This window comes from Peromyscus leucopus, chromosome 4, assembly GCF_004664715.2.
Source record: "Peromyscus leucopus breed LL Stock chromosome 4, UCI_PerLeu_2.1, whole genome shotgun sequence".
Classification (NCBI taxonomy): domain Eukaryota; kingdom Metazoa; phylum Chordata; class Mammalia; order Rodentia; family Cricetidae; genus Peromyscus; species Peromyscus leucopus.
Window position 1 is genome coordinate 121,954,037 of NC_051066.1, and position 17,787 is coordinate 121,971,823.

General features: G+C 42.6%; 1 protein-coding gene across 1 annotated transcript in view; it reads left to right on the plus strand.

Annotated features, from left to right (window-relative positions):
- Rin2 (Ras and Rab interactor 2) overlaps positions 1–17,787 on the plus strand; it is a 219,938-nt gene that overhangs the window by 47,151 nt on the left and 155,000 nt on the right. The window contains exon 2 of the mRNA XM_028881863.2: positions 653–781. The gene's annotated coding sequence lies outside the window, so the exon portion shown is untranslated. The remainder of the gene's footprint in view (positions 1–652; positions 782–17,787) is intronic.

Sequence of the window (17,787 nt, forward strand, 5' to 3'; positions counted from 1 at the left end):
GGGCACATGATTAGCATTTATTTAGAAAAGTACTATTTGGGTGTTTACCAGTTAACATTGGACTGCATAGAACAATCGAGAAAGAATCTGAGTGAGAACTGACTACCTGTGCCAGGAATACGGGTATTGGTAGCAACAGTGAAAGTCCTCTCAGCTGTGATCTCTGTGTTGTGCTTTCCTTCATGAATGTGACGGCTGTATGTGTGAACTAAGGCGATTTTGAAATGGTAGGGTATTGACAGGGACAGTTGGCAATGGTTGGGTGGGAATCCACCCCAGAATCCCCAAGTGGAAGATCAAAGCCCCTTTAGCAGGAGCTGGTGATGTACTGCAAAGAGTAAGGAAGAAAACATGTCACATAATAGTGACAACAGGGTGGCTGTTGATCCGTCCTTTGTTGGAGGAAGACTATTTGAAGTCTTTGCATTCTGAGCAGCAGCTGGGAATTTGGAGGGCATTTCTGGATCAGGAGATGCTCTCCCCATTTCCTGGTCCAGAGGTGGGCCTGGGGTCAGCATGGGCAGGAAATCATCCCTATACTCCCGTCTATTAATGTCCCTCCAGAGCAGGCAGGGAACACGTCACCCGTGTGGTTACTGGCGGTGCGTTTAACTATTTTCAAATCCTAAACAGGGAATTCTGTGTGTTGCAGATGGAGACCTGAGATAGAGACTTCTGAGTTTCCACCAGGCAAGATCAAATGTGTGAGCTTTCAGGATTCTACAGCAGCCAGGCCTGAACTGAAGTGAGAGGAGAGAGAGAGAGATGCTGGCCTGACGGGGTATGTAAAAATGAGATGATGAAGCCCAGTGCTCAGCAGTCCCGGGAGTTGGTTCATTTCCAGGCCTGGCATTGAGGTTGGGGAGATATTCTGGGCCAGCTTTGGAAAATCGCTGTGGAAACTTTGCAGGGGGATTCCATCCATGATGTAGCAGGAGCAGAGCCACCCCAGAATCAGGACATTTTAGGAACCCCAAGAATGTAACATTAATCCATGTACATTGTAGGGAGCATTGACCATACTCCAGGCACAGCTTTAATGGTAAGTTAACTGATTTAATTTTCACAAGAGCTGAATGGGGCAGGGCTTGCTATTGGTATTGACAGTACCATCCAGAGCATAAAGAACATAAAGTTAGTCCAGGGTCTTCCCAACAGAAACTATGTCACTTTTCCTTCTCCCTGCCCCAATGTTTCTTTCTTTTTTCTTTTTTCATAGAAATTGTAAACTTCTACCTTCTATCTTTCAGGAAATAAGCATAGAAGAGAATCAGTTGAGATCATTGTAACATAGTCCAACAAATGGTCACAATGGCATTACTGCTCTTCCAGAGTCTTGCTACTCCTCCTTCTGGGCAGGACTTAGTGATTGAATTGACACACAACCAAGGAAGAATGGACACCAAGCAACTTTAAAGCAAGGGAGACATGGCTTTTGCTTGGCTTACTAATTATCTTGGGACCTATGTCTTGAGAGGCAGCCATCATGCTGTAGGGAAAACAGATCCCAGTTCCAAGGCTACCGACGTATGAGTGAAGCTCTAGAAGGCTGACCCAGCCTTCAGGTCTCTTCCACTGATGTCTAGTAAGATGGAGACAAGCTGTTCTTGATGACCCATCCTTGCTGAGCCCTGCCCTTGGGGCAGACTGTGAGCAAAGCAAGCACAGCCATTTGGGGCTATTCATTTCAACTCCTAGCCACACCATTTAAGGTAGTTATTCATAACATTCATGTACAACGAAGGAAGCCAAGATCACATGACATTAAGTGATGCACCCAAGACCACACAGCTAGCTAATGAGTAGCTTGGATTGACCTAAGGTTTTCTATTTTTTCAGCTTGCTGCTCCTTACTGTGGACCCTAGTTAGATGCCCCCTATTCTGGCCTAAACATAGAGTTCTCCATGCGCTAGATTTTCTGGTATCTGTTCATGTTATGCAATATGAGTTTTGTCTTTCATGCAGAAGAACTGTTGTATGACACATTGATCGATGTTTTTATCCATGTCTGACCTGGTGAAAGTCAAGGGTGGGTTTGTCTCAGATGTGTTATCTCTTTTCTTTTTTTCCATTTTTATGTATGTATGTATGTATGTATGTATGTATGTATGTATTTATTTATTTCTATTATCAACTTGATACAGTAAAAATTCTTATCCTAATAGTGAAACATTTCATTGAGGCTTGCCCAGTAAAACCAAAATTTATTATAAGCCACAGTCATCCTATATATATCCTCTATATATATCCTGCTATATATCTATCTATATATATATATATCCTGCTATATATCCTCTCTGGTTCTGTGGGTTGCAGTCTGATTGTTCTTTGCTTTATATCTGGTATCCACTTATGAGTGAGAACATACCATGTTTGTCCTTCTGGGTTTGGGTTATCTCACTCAGGATGATATTTTCTAGTTCCATTCATTTGCGTGCAAATTTCATGCTGTCATTGTTTTTCTCTGCTGTGTAGTACTCCATTGTGTATATGTATCACATTTTCTTAATCCATTCTTCAGTTGATCCTCTACTGTTGGTGGGAATGCAAACTTGTACAACCACTGTGGAAATCAGTATGGCAGTTTCTCAGAAAATTGGGAATCGATCTACCTCAAGACCCAGCTATACCACTCTTGGGCATATGCTCAGTCATACCACAAAGATACATGCTCAACTATGTTCATAGCAGCACTGTTCATAATAGCCAGAACCTGAAAACAACCTAGATGCCTTTCTCTTTTCTTCTACTATAGCTCTGGACCTAGTAGAGAAGGGCAGAGTGCACATGAAAGCCACACCAAAGGATAGTAATGTGGCTTCTCGTGGCAGTGATAGCGACAGGGTAAGCATTCTAGCTGCTGGTTCTGTGGCTTCTCCTGGCAGCAGAAACTTGTCTTTTGAGGCTGTTCAGAATCACCTGAGACCAGGCATGCTAGTGAATGCCTATAACCCTAGCATTTAGAAGACCAAGGCAGATGGAGCATGAATTCAAGGCTGACCTTGTCTGTGGGTGTTGCTCAGTGGTAGAGAGCCTGCCTAGTATGTACAAGGCTCAAGGCTCAATCCCTAGAACACGCCCAAACAAAACAAACAAAAAAGTAAACAACAACAACAAAAAGTCATTTTTAATTTTACATTTAGTGTGTGTGTGTGTGTGTGTGTGTGTGTGTGTGTGTGTGTGTGTGTGTGTGTGTGTAAGGGGTTAGAATACCTTATAAGAGTCAGTTCTTTTTTTCTACCATGTGGGTTCTAGGAACTCAAGTTCTCTAGCTTGGTGGCAAGTGCTTTTACCTTGTGAGTCATCACCATCTTACTGGCTCCACAATAACATCTTAGACATCAGGCAACTGAATCTTGTAGTTCCTCGGAAATAATGCTGGGGCTCCGCTGACAGAGGCAAGAAGATTCCCCAGAGTGTGTGTGTGGGGGGGGGGCTGTTTTTATAGTCACAGAAGTAAAGCAAAGAAAATATTTGGTTATGAGCGTGAGGCGGCCGTATTTAGTTTCTCCCACTGGAAATACAAGAAACAACTGACGTTTGCAAATCAAACAAAGCTTAGGTCACTTCTAAGGCCCAACTGGTTTTGTCTGCTCGGGATATGTCGATTCCCGCCTCCGTTTTAATTAACTTCAACAAAGCTGAAGCTGTCTTTCTTGCTTCCTTGGTCTTTCCTCTTAGATAAAACATCTTCCTTTGGGACTTGTATAAATAAACATCGTCAATAAAGTGTAGCTGTAAAGTAAACAATAACAGGAACTGCCACAGGACACCCTGTGTTTCATTAGCTTGTTAAAATAGTGAAAACATTTTTTAATGGGGAAGAGCAAATGTCTACCACTGGAAAGACACTGGGATGCGCTGTGGCTCATGTATTAACTACTTTTCCTATTATTAGGATGAAACACCTGATGAAGTGATTTAAGAAAGGAAGGGTTTATGTGGGCTCATGGTTGAGGATACAGTTCACCATGGCAACCAGGGAGCAAAGGCAGCTGGTCACATTGTGTACACAGTCAGAAAGCCAAGAGAGGTGATTGCTGGTGCTCCCCCACTTCTCATTCAACCTGAGACGCCAGCCCATGCTATGGTACCACCTACATTCAGTGTGAATCTTTCCTCCTCAATTAAACTTCTTTGAAAAACGTCCTCATAGACACAAGAGGTGAGTTTCCTAGGTATTTCCAAATCCTTTTTAAGGAGTAGTCAAGATTAATATCCTCTGTCAGTCATCATCAAAACTCAGGGAGCTTGATCTACAATGTAGCATGGCTAGGTATTAGTGAGACCTTTAAGAGAGGCTAGATTGTTGGGACAGAGGTTTCCTGAATGGATTGATGCTTTCCTTGCAGGACTGAGTTCTCATTCATATGGGACTGGGTTGGCTACCACAAGGGTGGGTCTTATGCTACAAGCCCGACATGCCTGCTCTCTCAGATGTGCGCTTCTCTTCCATACGCTCCTGTTTGCGTTTCTATCATGAGGCCCTTGGCAGAAGCCAATGGTGTAGTCTGCTCAGTTGTACGTGTTGTGTTGTAGCTTCAGAAGAGTGCTGAGAGTTGTGCAATTAACAAGTATGTTGTTTCAGTTGACCTTGACACTGCCCAGAATAGCCAGTACTTATCTCTATACTGAGAACTGTGAGAACCCACAAGTAATGGAGGTGTCAGCAGAACCAGAATATGGGAGTTGTTTATATTACAAAACATGGAAAAATTTGTCAAAAATGTTAGATAACTGTAACTCCTTAATTGTATTTTGCATTAGCTAATCTATTAATTAGTTGGCTTTGATGCTTAAAAACCTACCCCAAGCTCTGGAGAGATGGTTCAGCAATTAAGAGCACTGGTTGTTCTTCCAGAGGACTCGGGTTCAATTCCAAACATCCACATGACGGCTAACCACCATCTGTAATTCCAGTCTGGGTGATCTGATGTTACCTTCTGGCTTCCATGGGCACTGTACATAGATGGTACATGGATATACATGCACTAAAAATACACATAAAATTTAAAAAATATCCCTACTCCCAAACTTACAAAGGGTTGAATATCTCTTCTAAAAATGCTTAAGGTCAATAGTTTAGGATCAGCAGTGTTTCAGACTTTAGTTGTTTTTTTTTTCTTTAAATTTTCAAATATTTGTATTGGTTTTACTGGTTAGGCATCCCTAACATGAAAGTTGAAATACTTCAAAAAGTTTAAATTTTCATTAATAGGGATGTTCAGTTTGTAGCTTAAGTTTATAGTCATTAATTTAGCTCATAATTCTGTGGGGTGATAATTTAAGCATGATCCAGCTGGTATATCTAGACCAGTTTAGCTGCATTGTTGCATCGCAGTCCTCTGCCAGTTGGTTAGAGGAAGATGGAAATCCCATCAGCGGAGTGACTGCCCTCTGTTCCCCTGTCTCCATCCTCTAGTCTGAGCTTCTTGACATGGAAGCATGACTTGAAGAAATGGAGCAAGTGGGGCCCTGTAAGGCTTGGGCTTGAAATTAACCGTGTGACTCCCTCACATCCTACTAGGCAACGCAAACAGCAGGATGGACCAAATTCAAGAGGTAAGAAAGAAAGATTCAGCCCTCGATGCGGGGAGGAGTACCTAAGCCACCTTGCAAAGGGAGGTAGCATGGGGTGCAAGGTTGCGAACGAGAGCGCATCTTCGAAACCTGCAGTACCACAGCAAAAGTAAATAGTTTACTGAGAGAACTAACAGCATTCCAAAGAGGGATGCTGGAAGGGAAGCCATTTGTGTGGTTTACAACACATGACAGAAATCTAATGGGCTTGAGAAGAAAGGATGCTGAGATGCTGAGATGGTCCTAGACTAGAACAGCTGCACACGACCCCAGGGCACTGTCTGCGAGGGCAGGACTAGGATGCAGACAGTGGAGCAGAGTCGGTGACAGGTTTTCCCTCTTTGTTCTTTTGTCTTCATATTGATGGGGGTGAGAGAAGTGGTGACCAATGAGGGTTTGGCAGACGGAATGGAGGTAAAATATAAGAATGTAATTTCATCTGTCACAATGCCATTAGTCCTGCATGCTTCTTGACATTGCAGTTTCAAGCTCTATGCAGGTTTTTTTTTGTTTTGTTTTTTGTGTTTTTTTTTTTAAGAGTACAGAGTTGTGGGGAAGTGCTAATGGTCTGTCTCCTGCGTCCTTCTTTTCTAACTGAAGTAAAGGAAGGCTCCAGCTTACAAATGCTTGGCCTCTTAACATCCCCACTCTATCTGTTATCACAGTAGTCACAGCAGCCTTATAAGGGTGGGATTACAGTCAACCTTCTACATCTCTGGACCTGTATTCTAACCAGTAGTGGTTAGAAAATAGAAAACACAAAAAAGCTCAGATTAACCCACTGGTTAATAATACAAGATTTAACTATCTGTTACATCCAAGAAACTCATATGCAAAGACATTCCTAAACTGGGAGTCACAGGTTGGAAATCAGTCTACCATGCAAACAGGAACTAAAAATGGTGGTGTAATGATTCTGTATTGGATAAAGAAGACTTGAAACCAACACTAGTCAAAAGAGATAAAGAGGCAACTACCTACTAATAAAGGCAACGATTCATCAAGAAGATGTAACTATTGTAAATATTTATGCACTGAGTCATGGGCCGCCCAGTTTCACAAAGCAGATGCTACAAAGCTTAGAAAGTCATGATACAATAAGAGCAAGGGACTTTAATACCCGTCTCTCATATCTACATGGGGCTTCCCCACTAAAAATCAGCAAAGAAATTTCAAAGTTAAATTATACCATAGACCACCTGGACTTAACAGGTATCTACAGAAAACATTCTGTTGGAGCCCATCTAGGGTTCCTAGTGGCTTTACCCAGGAGGACTTACAGCTATAAGTGCTCACATTAAAACATCAGATCTTGATAAGTAACTTAATTATGCACCTCAGGGTTCTCAAAACACAGAAAATAAAACCCAAGTGCATTAGATGGGAAGAAATGATAAGGATTAGAGCAGAAATTAATGAGATAGAAACTGAAAGAATGTAGATAATTAAAGAGTTGGTTATTTGAAAAGATTAATGATTTAAAATTGATGAACCCATAGCTAAACTAACCAAAAAAGAAAGGGAAGGTATGGATTACTAAAATTAGAAATGAAAAGGAAATTGTCATAACAAGATTATAATGAAATCCAGAGGATCACTAGGGAATACTTCAAAAACTTATATTCCCCAGAGCCTGAAGAACCTAAAAGAAATGGAGACATTTCTAAATACATTTTACCTACAAAATTAAAGCCAGGAGATATAAACAATTTAAATAGAATCATAGTAAGCAATGAGATTGAGGTAGTAATTAGAAGACTCCCCACAGAGAAAAGCACAGGGCCAGACAGATTCACTGCTGAGCTGGTTAAGGTATGTGGTCTACCATCTTCTCAAGAAGTCTAGCAGCAACACTTGTCACGTTGTCCCACAAAATATAAAGAGAGTGACACCACCAGCCTCATTCTGTGGAGCTAAAGTCAGATAAAAACACAGACTAATGATGAATATAGGAGAGAATTATAATCCCTGATGAACATAGAAGCAAAAATGCTCAACAAAATATACATAAATCAAGTTAAAGAACACATCACAAAAATCATATATCATGACCAAGTTGATTTATCCCAAGGATGAATGATTGTTTTGCTATATATACATTAATAAATTTATTTACGTATATAAAGATAAACTTAAGGACAGAAATTACATGATCACTTTAATACATGCAGACCAAGGTACTTGAGAAAGTTCAATCTTCCTTTGTGATCAGAATTCTGGAGAAATTAGGAATAGACAAAGCATATTATCTTAATTAAAGCTACATATAACAAAGCTACAGCCAACATTATACTAAGTGAAAAAAACTGAGAGTGTTTCCTCTAAAACTGGAACAAGACAAGAGTGGCCTCCACTCTTATTCAATACAGGACTGGTGGTCTCAGCTAGAACAGATAGACAAGAGAAACATATAAAGAGGATAAACCAGGAAATGAAGTCAAAGTACCCCTCTTTGCAGATGGCATGAGTCTATACATAAAGGACCCTAAAGACTCTGTCAGAAAACTTTCAGACCTGATAAACACTTACAGTCATGTTACAAGATAAAAAAGCAGCATATAAAAATCAGTAGAATTTATACCAATAATGGACTTGCTGAGGAAGAAATTAGGAAATCAGACCATTCACAATGGCTTCAAAAAATAAATAACCAGGAATAAACCTAATCAAGGAGGTGAAAGACCTCTACAATGAACTCTTTAGACACTGAGAAAAGATATTACAGAAGATACTGGGTCGTAGTAAACCTTCCATAGTCCTGGATTGGCAGAATTATTGCATTGGAAGTGGCTATATTACCAAATAAATCTCTAGATCCAATAGTCTCCATCAAAATTTCAATGACATTCTTCATAGAATAAGAAGCAAATATCCTGAAATTCATGTGGAAACACAAAAGGACATAGATTCTCCAGTGCAACCCTAAGCAGAAAGAGCACTGCCATTTTATCAGAACTATCCTACAAACCCTAGTAACCAAGACAGAGTGGTACTGGGACAAAAACAGACATGTAACCAGTGGAGCACAATAGATAACCCATATATATATATATATTTTTTTTTTTTTTTTTTTTTATATATATATATATATATATATATATATATATATATATATAACCAATGTGTCAAAAACACACTCATGGAAAAAAAACCTGTTTAGCAAACAGTACTGGTAAAATTGGATCCATGTCTCTCATCCTACCAAAAATCAAGTCAAAATGGACCAAAGACCTTAGTTTAAGGCCCCCAAAACATCAAGACTATAAGAGGAAAATATGGGGCAAGCACTTGAAAATACAGGCCAAACATTTCAAAACATAAGCCAAACATTTCTGAATAGAACCTCTCAGAAGCACAGGAAATAACCTTAAGAGTTGGCCAGTGGGATTCCATGAAATCAGAACGCCTCTCTGCAGCAAAGGAAACCATCTGCAGAGTTCACAGGCAGCCTGAAGAGTGGACAACAGAGCCCTGCATACATCAGATGGAACCAGTGTCTACATACAGAACTGCACCAACAGGGCCTGGGGAGGTGATGCAGAGGTTAAGAACCCATACTGCACTTGCAGAGAACTTGAGGTAGGGTCTCAGCACCCACATTGGGTGGCTCACAATGGCCTATAGCTCCAGCTCCAGTAGTGGCACTGCCTTCTTCTGGACTCCAAGGGCACACACACAAATACACTTAATATAAAAATAAATCTATAAAAAAAAAGAACTGCAGAATTTAAACTTCAAAAATATTTACAGCTGCCCACAAATAAATGGAACAGACAGTTCTCAAAAGAAGAAACACGACTGAACACTAAATGTTTTTAAAGTGTTCAACATCTTTAGCCATCAGTGAGATGCGATTAAAAGTATGTTAATATTCCATCTCACTCCTATCAAAATGTCGCCAAGAAAAAAATGATAATCAATGCTGGGGAGAATGTGGGGAAATAGGAGCCCATACCCACTGTTGTAATAGTGTTTCGTGGTGCAGCCACTGTGGGAATCAGTGAGGAGGTTTCTCAGAAAACTAAAAATAGAACTACCACATGAGCCATCTCTATCCTCATGATCTCTTGAACATGTACTCAGAAGACTCTATCTTACCAAAGAGGAATTGGGATATGTTTATTGCTGCTCTATTCACAATTACAAGGCAATTGAATCAGCCTAGATATGCATCAACAGAAGTGGTCCGTGTACATACGGCATTTTATTTCACTGTAAAGGAAAACAGAATTGCAAAATTATGCAACTATGTGGGAAGCAGATAAAATCCTGAGTGAATATATATTGTTGACATGACCATGGCCATGTCAAGGACCCCAGTGCCTCAGACCATGGGGACTGCAAAGCCTGGGTCAGGCTCAGACGTACTATTTGGAGTTGGTCCCCTACTCTACCTGCGCAATTAGGATGTGTAATTTTTAATGCTAACTTGGCATTCCTCCCCTGGCGGAGGCCTGGAGGCCCCTCCCACAGTTTAAGTGCTATATTTTGCATACCTCAGACAGTGCTCTGGTGCTGTTCAGTGCTAAACTGCCCATCAGAGGAAAGTCCCTGGGCCACTCTTGGGCCATTTGAAACAGTTCCTCACTCTGGACACTGTCTCTGGGGGGAACTCCCCAAGCCACAGCTCTGTACACATAGGAGTGCAGCCTGCCCCGTGGACACCCCTCTTTCCTCAGTGCAGCTGAATCTCATAAATCCGTGCTTCTTGCTCTCAGTTCACTGCAGATGAAGGCGTGTGCTGCCATCAGCTGGCTGAAAAGTCTTAAGAGATTTAGTGACAATTCATTTCTTTTCTCTGCATCCTTTTTCTTCCCCTGTCCCAACCCTGTCCCCATTCTTTTCTATGGTGGCTTAGAATCTTTAATAGGATAATAATATATAAGCCTTGCTTGAAATAAATATTATTGTTGGAAAGGTTGCCGTGAGTCAGGTCCTCTCAAGCAGGTTGTATCTCCTTACCCCACTTGAGGTTGGTAGGTGCTATTCTTGCATCCATTTCAGGGTTGAAAGTGAGTCGTGGCATCTGGCACAGTCTGGTGTTCAATAAGTATTGGTCATCATTTCTAAAAGTGACATCACATCTTATTTTATGTCAAGAATTGGAATGTAGCGCCAGTGAGATGGCTCAGTGGTCGAAGACACATACCTGGATACCTGAGCAACCTGAGTTTGGTCCCTGGGGCCCAGATGGTAGAAGGAGAGAACTGACCCCTGTAGGTTGTCCTCTGACCTCCCTGTGTGCACCCTGGCATGTGTACACCACCCACATAAAATAATTAGTTAAAACATTTTGGAATGAAAGCATGTGTAGGAGTAGTGATACCAGAAGAAGGACAGGGCACTAATTTGGTGTCTGTTGCTGAGATAGAACACTGGCCCCCAACCAACTCGGGATGGAAAGGGCTTATTTTCTTACAGGTTAGTCTATCATTAAGGGACGCCAAGGCAGGAGCTTGAAGCAGAACCACACTTACTGGCTTGGTCCCAGGCACATGTTCAGCTACCTTTCTTATACAGCCCAGGCCCACCTGCCTAGAATGGCAAACCCCCCCCCCATAGTGGGGGTAGGCCCTCCGATATCAATTACCGATCAAAAAAAAAATATATCCCAGGGCTGAAGAGATGGCTCAGAGCTTAAGCACACTGATTGCTTTTTCAGAAGAACAAGATCAATTCCCAGCACCCATGTGGCTGCTTACCACCATCTGTAACTCCAGTCCCGGGAGGCCAACACCTTCTTCTGGCTTCCATGAGTACCAGGCATGCAAATGCTTCACAAGCATACATGTAGGCAAAGCGCTCATACATGTACTATTAGGAAGTATGGCTTTGTTGGAGTGGGTATAGCTTTGTTGGAAGAAGTATGTCACTGTGGGGGCAGGCTTTGAGGTTTCCTATGTTCAGGATACTGCCCAGTGTCTCAGTAGACTTCCTGTTGCCTGCAAGATCTAAGACTCTCAGCTACTCCTCCAGTACCACATCTGCCTGACTGCCGCCATGCTCCCTGTCGTGATAATGGACTGAACCTCTGGAACCGGAAACAAGCCTACCCCACACTAACTAAATGTTTTCCTTTACAAGAGTTGCCAGAGTCATGGTGTCTCTCATGGTAATAGAAACGCTAACTAAGACACACATGAAATAAAAATAAATTTCTACAAAGAAAAAAAAAAGTCCCACAGACGCACCCCAGGCCAGTCTGAGGGAGGCAGTTTCTCAGTTGAGGCTCTCTCTTCCCAGGTGTTCTGAGGTGACTGACTGGATTGTCCATCACACACAGGAAGTGGGAAGTGAGAAAGGGAAGGAAAAGAGCCATGTAGTACCACAAGGATGTGGCTTAGTTTGTTTCTATTGTTAAACACCATGGAGATAAAAGACCATGAGCAAAAGCAGTGTAGGGAGGAGAGGGTTTCTTCCATCTTACACTTGCAGGTAAATCTATCACTAAAGGAAGTCAGGACAGGAACACAAGCAGGACAAGGACCTGGAGATGAGAACCAGAGCAGAGGCCGTGGAGAAGAGCTGCTTTCTGGCTTGCTTGCTCAGCCTGCTTCTTAGTACATCCCAGGACCACTTGCCCAGGATGTCCCTGTCTATAACAGGCTTACTAGTCACCAATTAAGAAAATGTCTGACAAGCTTGCCTACAACCTGATCTTCCAGAGGCTTTTCTGAATTGAGGTTCCCTTCGCTCAAATAACTATGGCTTGTGTCAAGTTGACAAAAAAAAAAAACTATCCAGCACAGGGTATGTGGGGTTCAGTTCCACTGGGGATCTGTGGCAGATTACATAACATATATTTTGTCATTGTTCCATTATGGGGCACAGAAGTTAGACTTTTCTTAGGAAAAAGAACTTCTTTTTTGGGGGGGGGGGACTTAAAGCATTTGTGAACATAATTATATCCTGTGCATTGTTACTTCCCATTTTTCCAGATAAGAAGCAAAGGAAAGCCTACCACACCCAATTTATTTGGCTTCTTATATGGCCCTATTGCCTCCTGGGTCAGCACTTACATGTACTTACATCCCCAAACTCAGCAAGAAAATAGATTTTACACATCTGTGTAGCTCACGGAATAGATTGGCTGTAGTTGGGCAGAGTGAGGCTGGACGGAGCTAGGCAGAACCTGGTTGTATCACTCAACACATCTGGGGGTTGGCTGATGTGGGCTGAGCTTACCTGGCAGACTGCTTTCTAAGCTCTGGCTCAGCTGGGCTCCTTGCTGAAAGCTGTTCAGACTGGCAGCTTCTAGTCACACCCTAAGAGCAGAATGGGAGCAGGAGCCGCCAGAGGAAGCCTGTCTCCTATCATGGTCCCCTGTCATGGTCCAGGGAGAGTACAAGTAGAAACACAGGGACCGCTTCCGACCTACGCTTGACACTTCCCTGTCATTCAATTGGCTGAAAAGCATGTCACGTGCCCAAACCTGAGTCAAAAGAGTTTCTAATATTGACCTTAAGACTAACAGGGCAGGCTACCCTCCTGCCTCTGCCTTCTGCCAGATTGGGCAGCCAGAGTGTGTCATTTGAAAGCCCTTACTTTACCATTGCCAATTTTAGTAGTTCCTGCGGTTATCCTTAGTGATCTGCTAATTGCTATTAGTGGGATGCTGTATACATTTATGTTCCAGAAACCTCTTCAGTACCTCTGACATTGACTGGGACTTTTTGCCTTATTTTGTGTGATGGTTTTGTTCATCTTGGACTCACGATGCCCTCAGAATATGCAGCATGCTCCACTCACAATGGCAACCTGTCGCTGTAGCCCAGCAACCGCATAAAATGGTTTGATGTGGAATCCACAGGTACCAGTGGCTCTTGCTTGTCAGGCGATAAGAGCGGTCAGGGCCCTGGAGAAATTTCCAGTCTTATAGATGCGTGTGTTTTCCCATCTTTCAGACGAAGCCTTTGAACGCTGTGAAAGATGCCATTTCTTTGCTTCTCCGGATACCGTGGCTCTCTCAGCTGGCAAGGATACAGTTTAGCTGGAAGGAGAAGAGGCAGAGCTTTCACACTGGTTATAAATTTACAGGACTTTTTCCAAGCTAGCATGGAAAAGACTCGCTGTTTTATGCCTTTTCTGAGTTCTAAGTCATAAAGCATATGCTAGGGCTGGCATGACTGTTGAGTTCCTGGCTGTGTATAGAAGGTCTGCGGAAGAAATCTAAGCTTTGCATGATGGAGTATCTTTCCAACTCAACGTTATATATACTGTATCTATGCTTTGTCCAAGCAGGCCAGACAGGCAAGCAAGTAAACAAACACAAGAACCTGATGCTGGTATCACAGTGACATCTCTTTATTTGTCCTGATTGAGCATTCAGTTAAGGTATTAGTGAAATTATATTCCCCATTAACACTATCAGAGTGTCTGTGTCCTGGGGGATGGAGGGGTAGCAAGGCAGTTAAGAGCATTACTGCAGAGGACTCATTAGGTTCCCAGGATTGTTATAGGGGTAGGGGTTCACAGCTGTCTGTAATTCCAGCTCCAGAGATCCATCACCCACTTCTGGCCTCCAAGGCACCCACACTCACATGCACAAACCCACAAAAAGTAACAGGAACCTTAAAAGTTCTTATTAATGGGGCTGGAGAGATGGCTCAGAGGTTAAGAGCACCAACTGCTCTTCCAGAGGACCTGAGTTCAATTCCCAGCACCCACATGGTGGCTCACAACCATCTGTAATGAGATCTGGCACCCTCTCCTGTATACATAATAAATAAATAAATCTTTAAAAAAAAAGTTCTTATTAATAAGAATGAACCTGGGGCCAGTTATTGGGGTAAACTGGAAGATCAGAGAACCAGAACAAGCCACAGCTACCTCACCTCGCCGGATCCTCAGCTGGTCTTGTTTCCTCAGACTGGAGGCCTCTGAGTCCTCATCCAGAATGGCTCTCAGCTGAACTGCTGCTCGAAAGCCTGAAAGCTTAACCAGCCAAATGCTTCTAGTTTCTGGTCCTCACGCCTTATATACCTTTCTGCTTTCTACCATCACTCCCTGGAATTAAAGGCTTGCTTTCTGGGATTAAAGGCGTGTGTCACCATGCCTGGCTGTTTCCAATGTGCCCTTGAACTCACAGAGATCCAGAGGGATTTCTGTCTCTGGAATGCTAGGATTAAAGGCATGAGTGCCACCATTTTCTAGCCTCTGTATATAGTGGCTGTCTGTTCTCTGACCCCAGATAAATGTATTAGGGTACACAATATTTTGGGGAACACAATACCACCACAACACACAGACACAAATGTACACACACAGTTAAAAATAACAAAAATAAATATTTTTTAAATGTCTGTATACTTGGTGGCATGTTTCTGCAGTATAACCCAAGGAAAAGAAAACAAATGTGTACATTGATTAGTAAGTGTCACCTTGTGCTAGCTAGATTTATGTCAGCTAGACACAAACTATAGTCATCTGAGAGGAAGAAGCCTTGATTGAGAAAATGCCTCCATAAGATGGAACTGTGGGCCAGTCTGTAGGGCATTTTCTTAACTAGTGATTGAGGGGGGAGGGCCCAGCCCATTGTGGGTGGTGCCACTCATGGGCTGGTGGCCGTGGGTTCTATAAGAAAGCAGGCTGAGCAAGCCATGGCAAACAAGCCAGTAAGCAGCATTCCTCCATGGCCTCTGCATCAGCTCCTACCTCCAGGTTCCTTCCCTGTTTGAGTTCCTGTCCTGACTTCCTTCTATTATGAACAGTGATATGGAAGTGTAAGCCAAATAAACCCTTTCCTCCCCAACTTGCTTTTTGGTTTCATCACAGCAATAGAAACCCTAAGATACACCTCTCGACTGTCTGATTTGGGACCCCCCCAAATCAGACTTTGGGATCAAGATGCCAGTCCTCATTTGGGTGGGTGACTCTAGGAAGGATGGCGGGAGTGAGAGGACAGGAAAATAAATGGAACAGAGAGAAAAGTAGTTGGCAATCCCTGAGTTGTGATGGTGGGAAAGCGAGATACATTTAGTAGAAACCACCCATTGAAATTTGAGGGTTTTTTTTTGTTGTTGTTGTTTTGTTTTGTTTTGTTTTGTTTTTTTGTTTTTTTTTTGGTTTTTCGAGACAGGGTTTCTCTGTGTAGCTTTGCACCTTTCCTGGGACTCACTTGGTAGACCAGGCTGGCCTCGAACTCACAGAGATCCACCTGGCTCTGCCTCCCGAGTGCTGGGATTAAAGGTATGTGCCACCACCGCCCGGCGAAATTTGAGTTTTGAACCTTTCCTTGGCTAGCAGTGTGCAGGGCTGACTGGCAATGTTCAGGCTCCTAGGGAACAGCTGTGAGCCATAGCTTGTGACCAGCCACGTGATTACAAGATAGAGCCACCCGTCTTACACAGCAGACCGCGTGCTAAGCTAGGGTGTTCGTGGGCTAGGAGTATGCAGTACAATATTTTTAATTCACGGTGGGATTATGAAGACATAACCCTACTTGGTAAACTGAGAGATAGTTATTGTGTAAACGAGCAGCTTCGTACTATGGACACTTGGACTTAGTCCTTTGGGGCCATGTGGGAGCTGTTGTTGACCTCACCCAAGAGGAGAGGGAGCTGGGATGTGTATCCACACTCCTGTCCTCTGTTGAAGAGGAATGTTCCACGGGCTAATGACTCTTTTGGTACTTCTCACCTACCCATGAGTGATTTAGGAATACTTCTGTCCCGAGTAAGTTTTCAGTAAAAGTCACAGGGACCCAAAATGGGAATGGTTGGCACTAAATGGGACATTTGCATAAGTGATGCCCTGATGGTTAGGGCATCTTGACTGGATTAGGAAACACCTAAGAGCACCTGAATAAAGCATTCCTTTGTGTGTGTCTGTGAGGACATTACTAGAGACAGTTAGTTGGTGAAGGATCTGACCTTATCAATGGGTTAACCATTTGAAAGGTACATGATATGATTCATTATGGAGGTGGTGAAAGGCAGACATAGGGCCTAATTTCCATAAGTAGCTAACGGGAGGTATGTCCTTGGGGGCTATAACTTGCCCTGCCTCTTCCTCTGTCCTTCTTTCTCTTCTTCCTATTTGCCAACATGTGAAGAGCATCTTCTTCTGCACACACCTGATGCCATGGCTTCCTGCCCGAGTACATGGGGCTAAGCACTTATGGACAGACCCCTCTGAAATCATGGTCCAAATAAATCCTTCCTTCCTTGGGTTGTGTCTGTGGAGCATTTGATTACAGCAATGAAAAAAAGTGACTCCCACAGCTGCTGTTAGCATCTGCTAGAGCACATTCAAGAGATTCTGAGGAAAGGGGGATATGGCACAACAGAAACTAAGTGTCTTTGATCATTATGTAACCACTTTTTAAAGGAGCATAAATGAAACTCCACAACTTAATTTTCAGCAGAAAAACATGTTTGAAGGAAACGCCATTTTTTTTATATTTTTGGTTGTGAGCCTAGCTCTTTAACAGCTGAGCTATCCCTCCAGCCCTGAAACTCCATTTTTTAAAGACTGGGTCTCACTATGTAGACTAGACTAGCATCATAGAAATCCATCTGCCTCCATCCTGCAAGTGCTGGGATTAAAGACATATGCTACTGCTCTCTGCCTAAGATCCTAAGATTAAAAAATGCTTTTAAGTATAGTGTATATGCCATAAATTTTAAGTATATACATATGAGTGTTTTGGTTCTTTATCCAACTTACTAGATATTTCATAAAATGGACTGATATAGCAGATGGACTTTTGTGCTAAACTACTTTCTCTCAAATATAAAGTTATTAAAGTAACCCACAGGTCACCAGTTCATTCCCTTTTATATCTTAACTAGATTTCATTGTATAAATGTCTTATATTTTATGTATGTATCCTGTATTGGTAGAGATTATGATTGATTTTTTTTTTGGTTTTATTAGAATGCACAGGCTGTTATAAACATCCTCATGCAAGATTTTTATGGACATTCATTTTGTTTCATTTTAAGTGGGATTTCCGGGTGATATAAGTATGTACTTATTTCTTCATGAAATGGCTAAATTGTTTTTCCAAGGAGGATGCAGTCATTTGTATTCCCCACCCCCCAGTAGCATTTGAGCATCACCCTTGTCCTCTGTCCCCCCCCCCCCCCCCCCCCCCCAGCTCATAGCACAGATCTCCTATCTTATCCCTTGGGGAGCTCTGCCATGGTGAGTGGTGGTGTGAGCGCTTCCCTGATGGTTCATGGTGCCAAGCATCTCTCCACGTG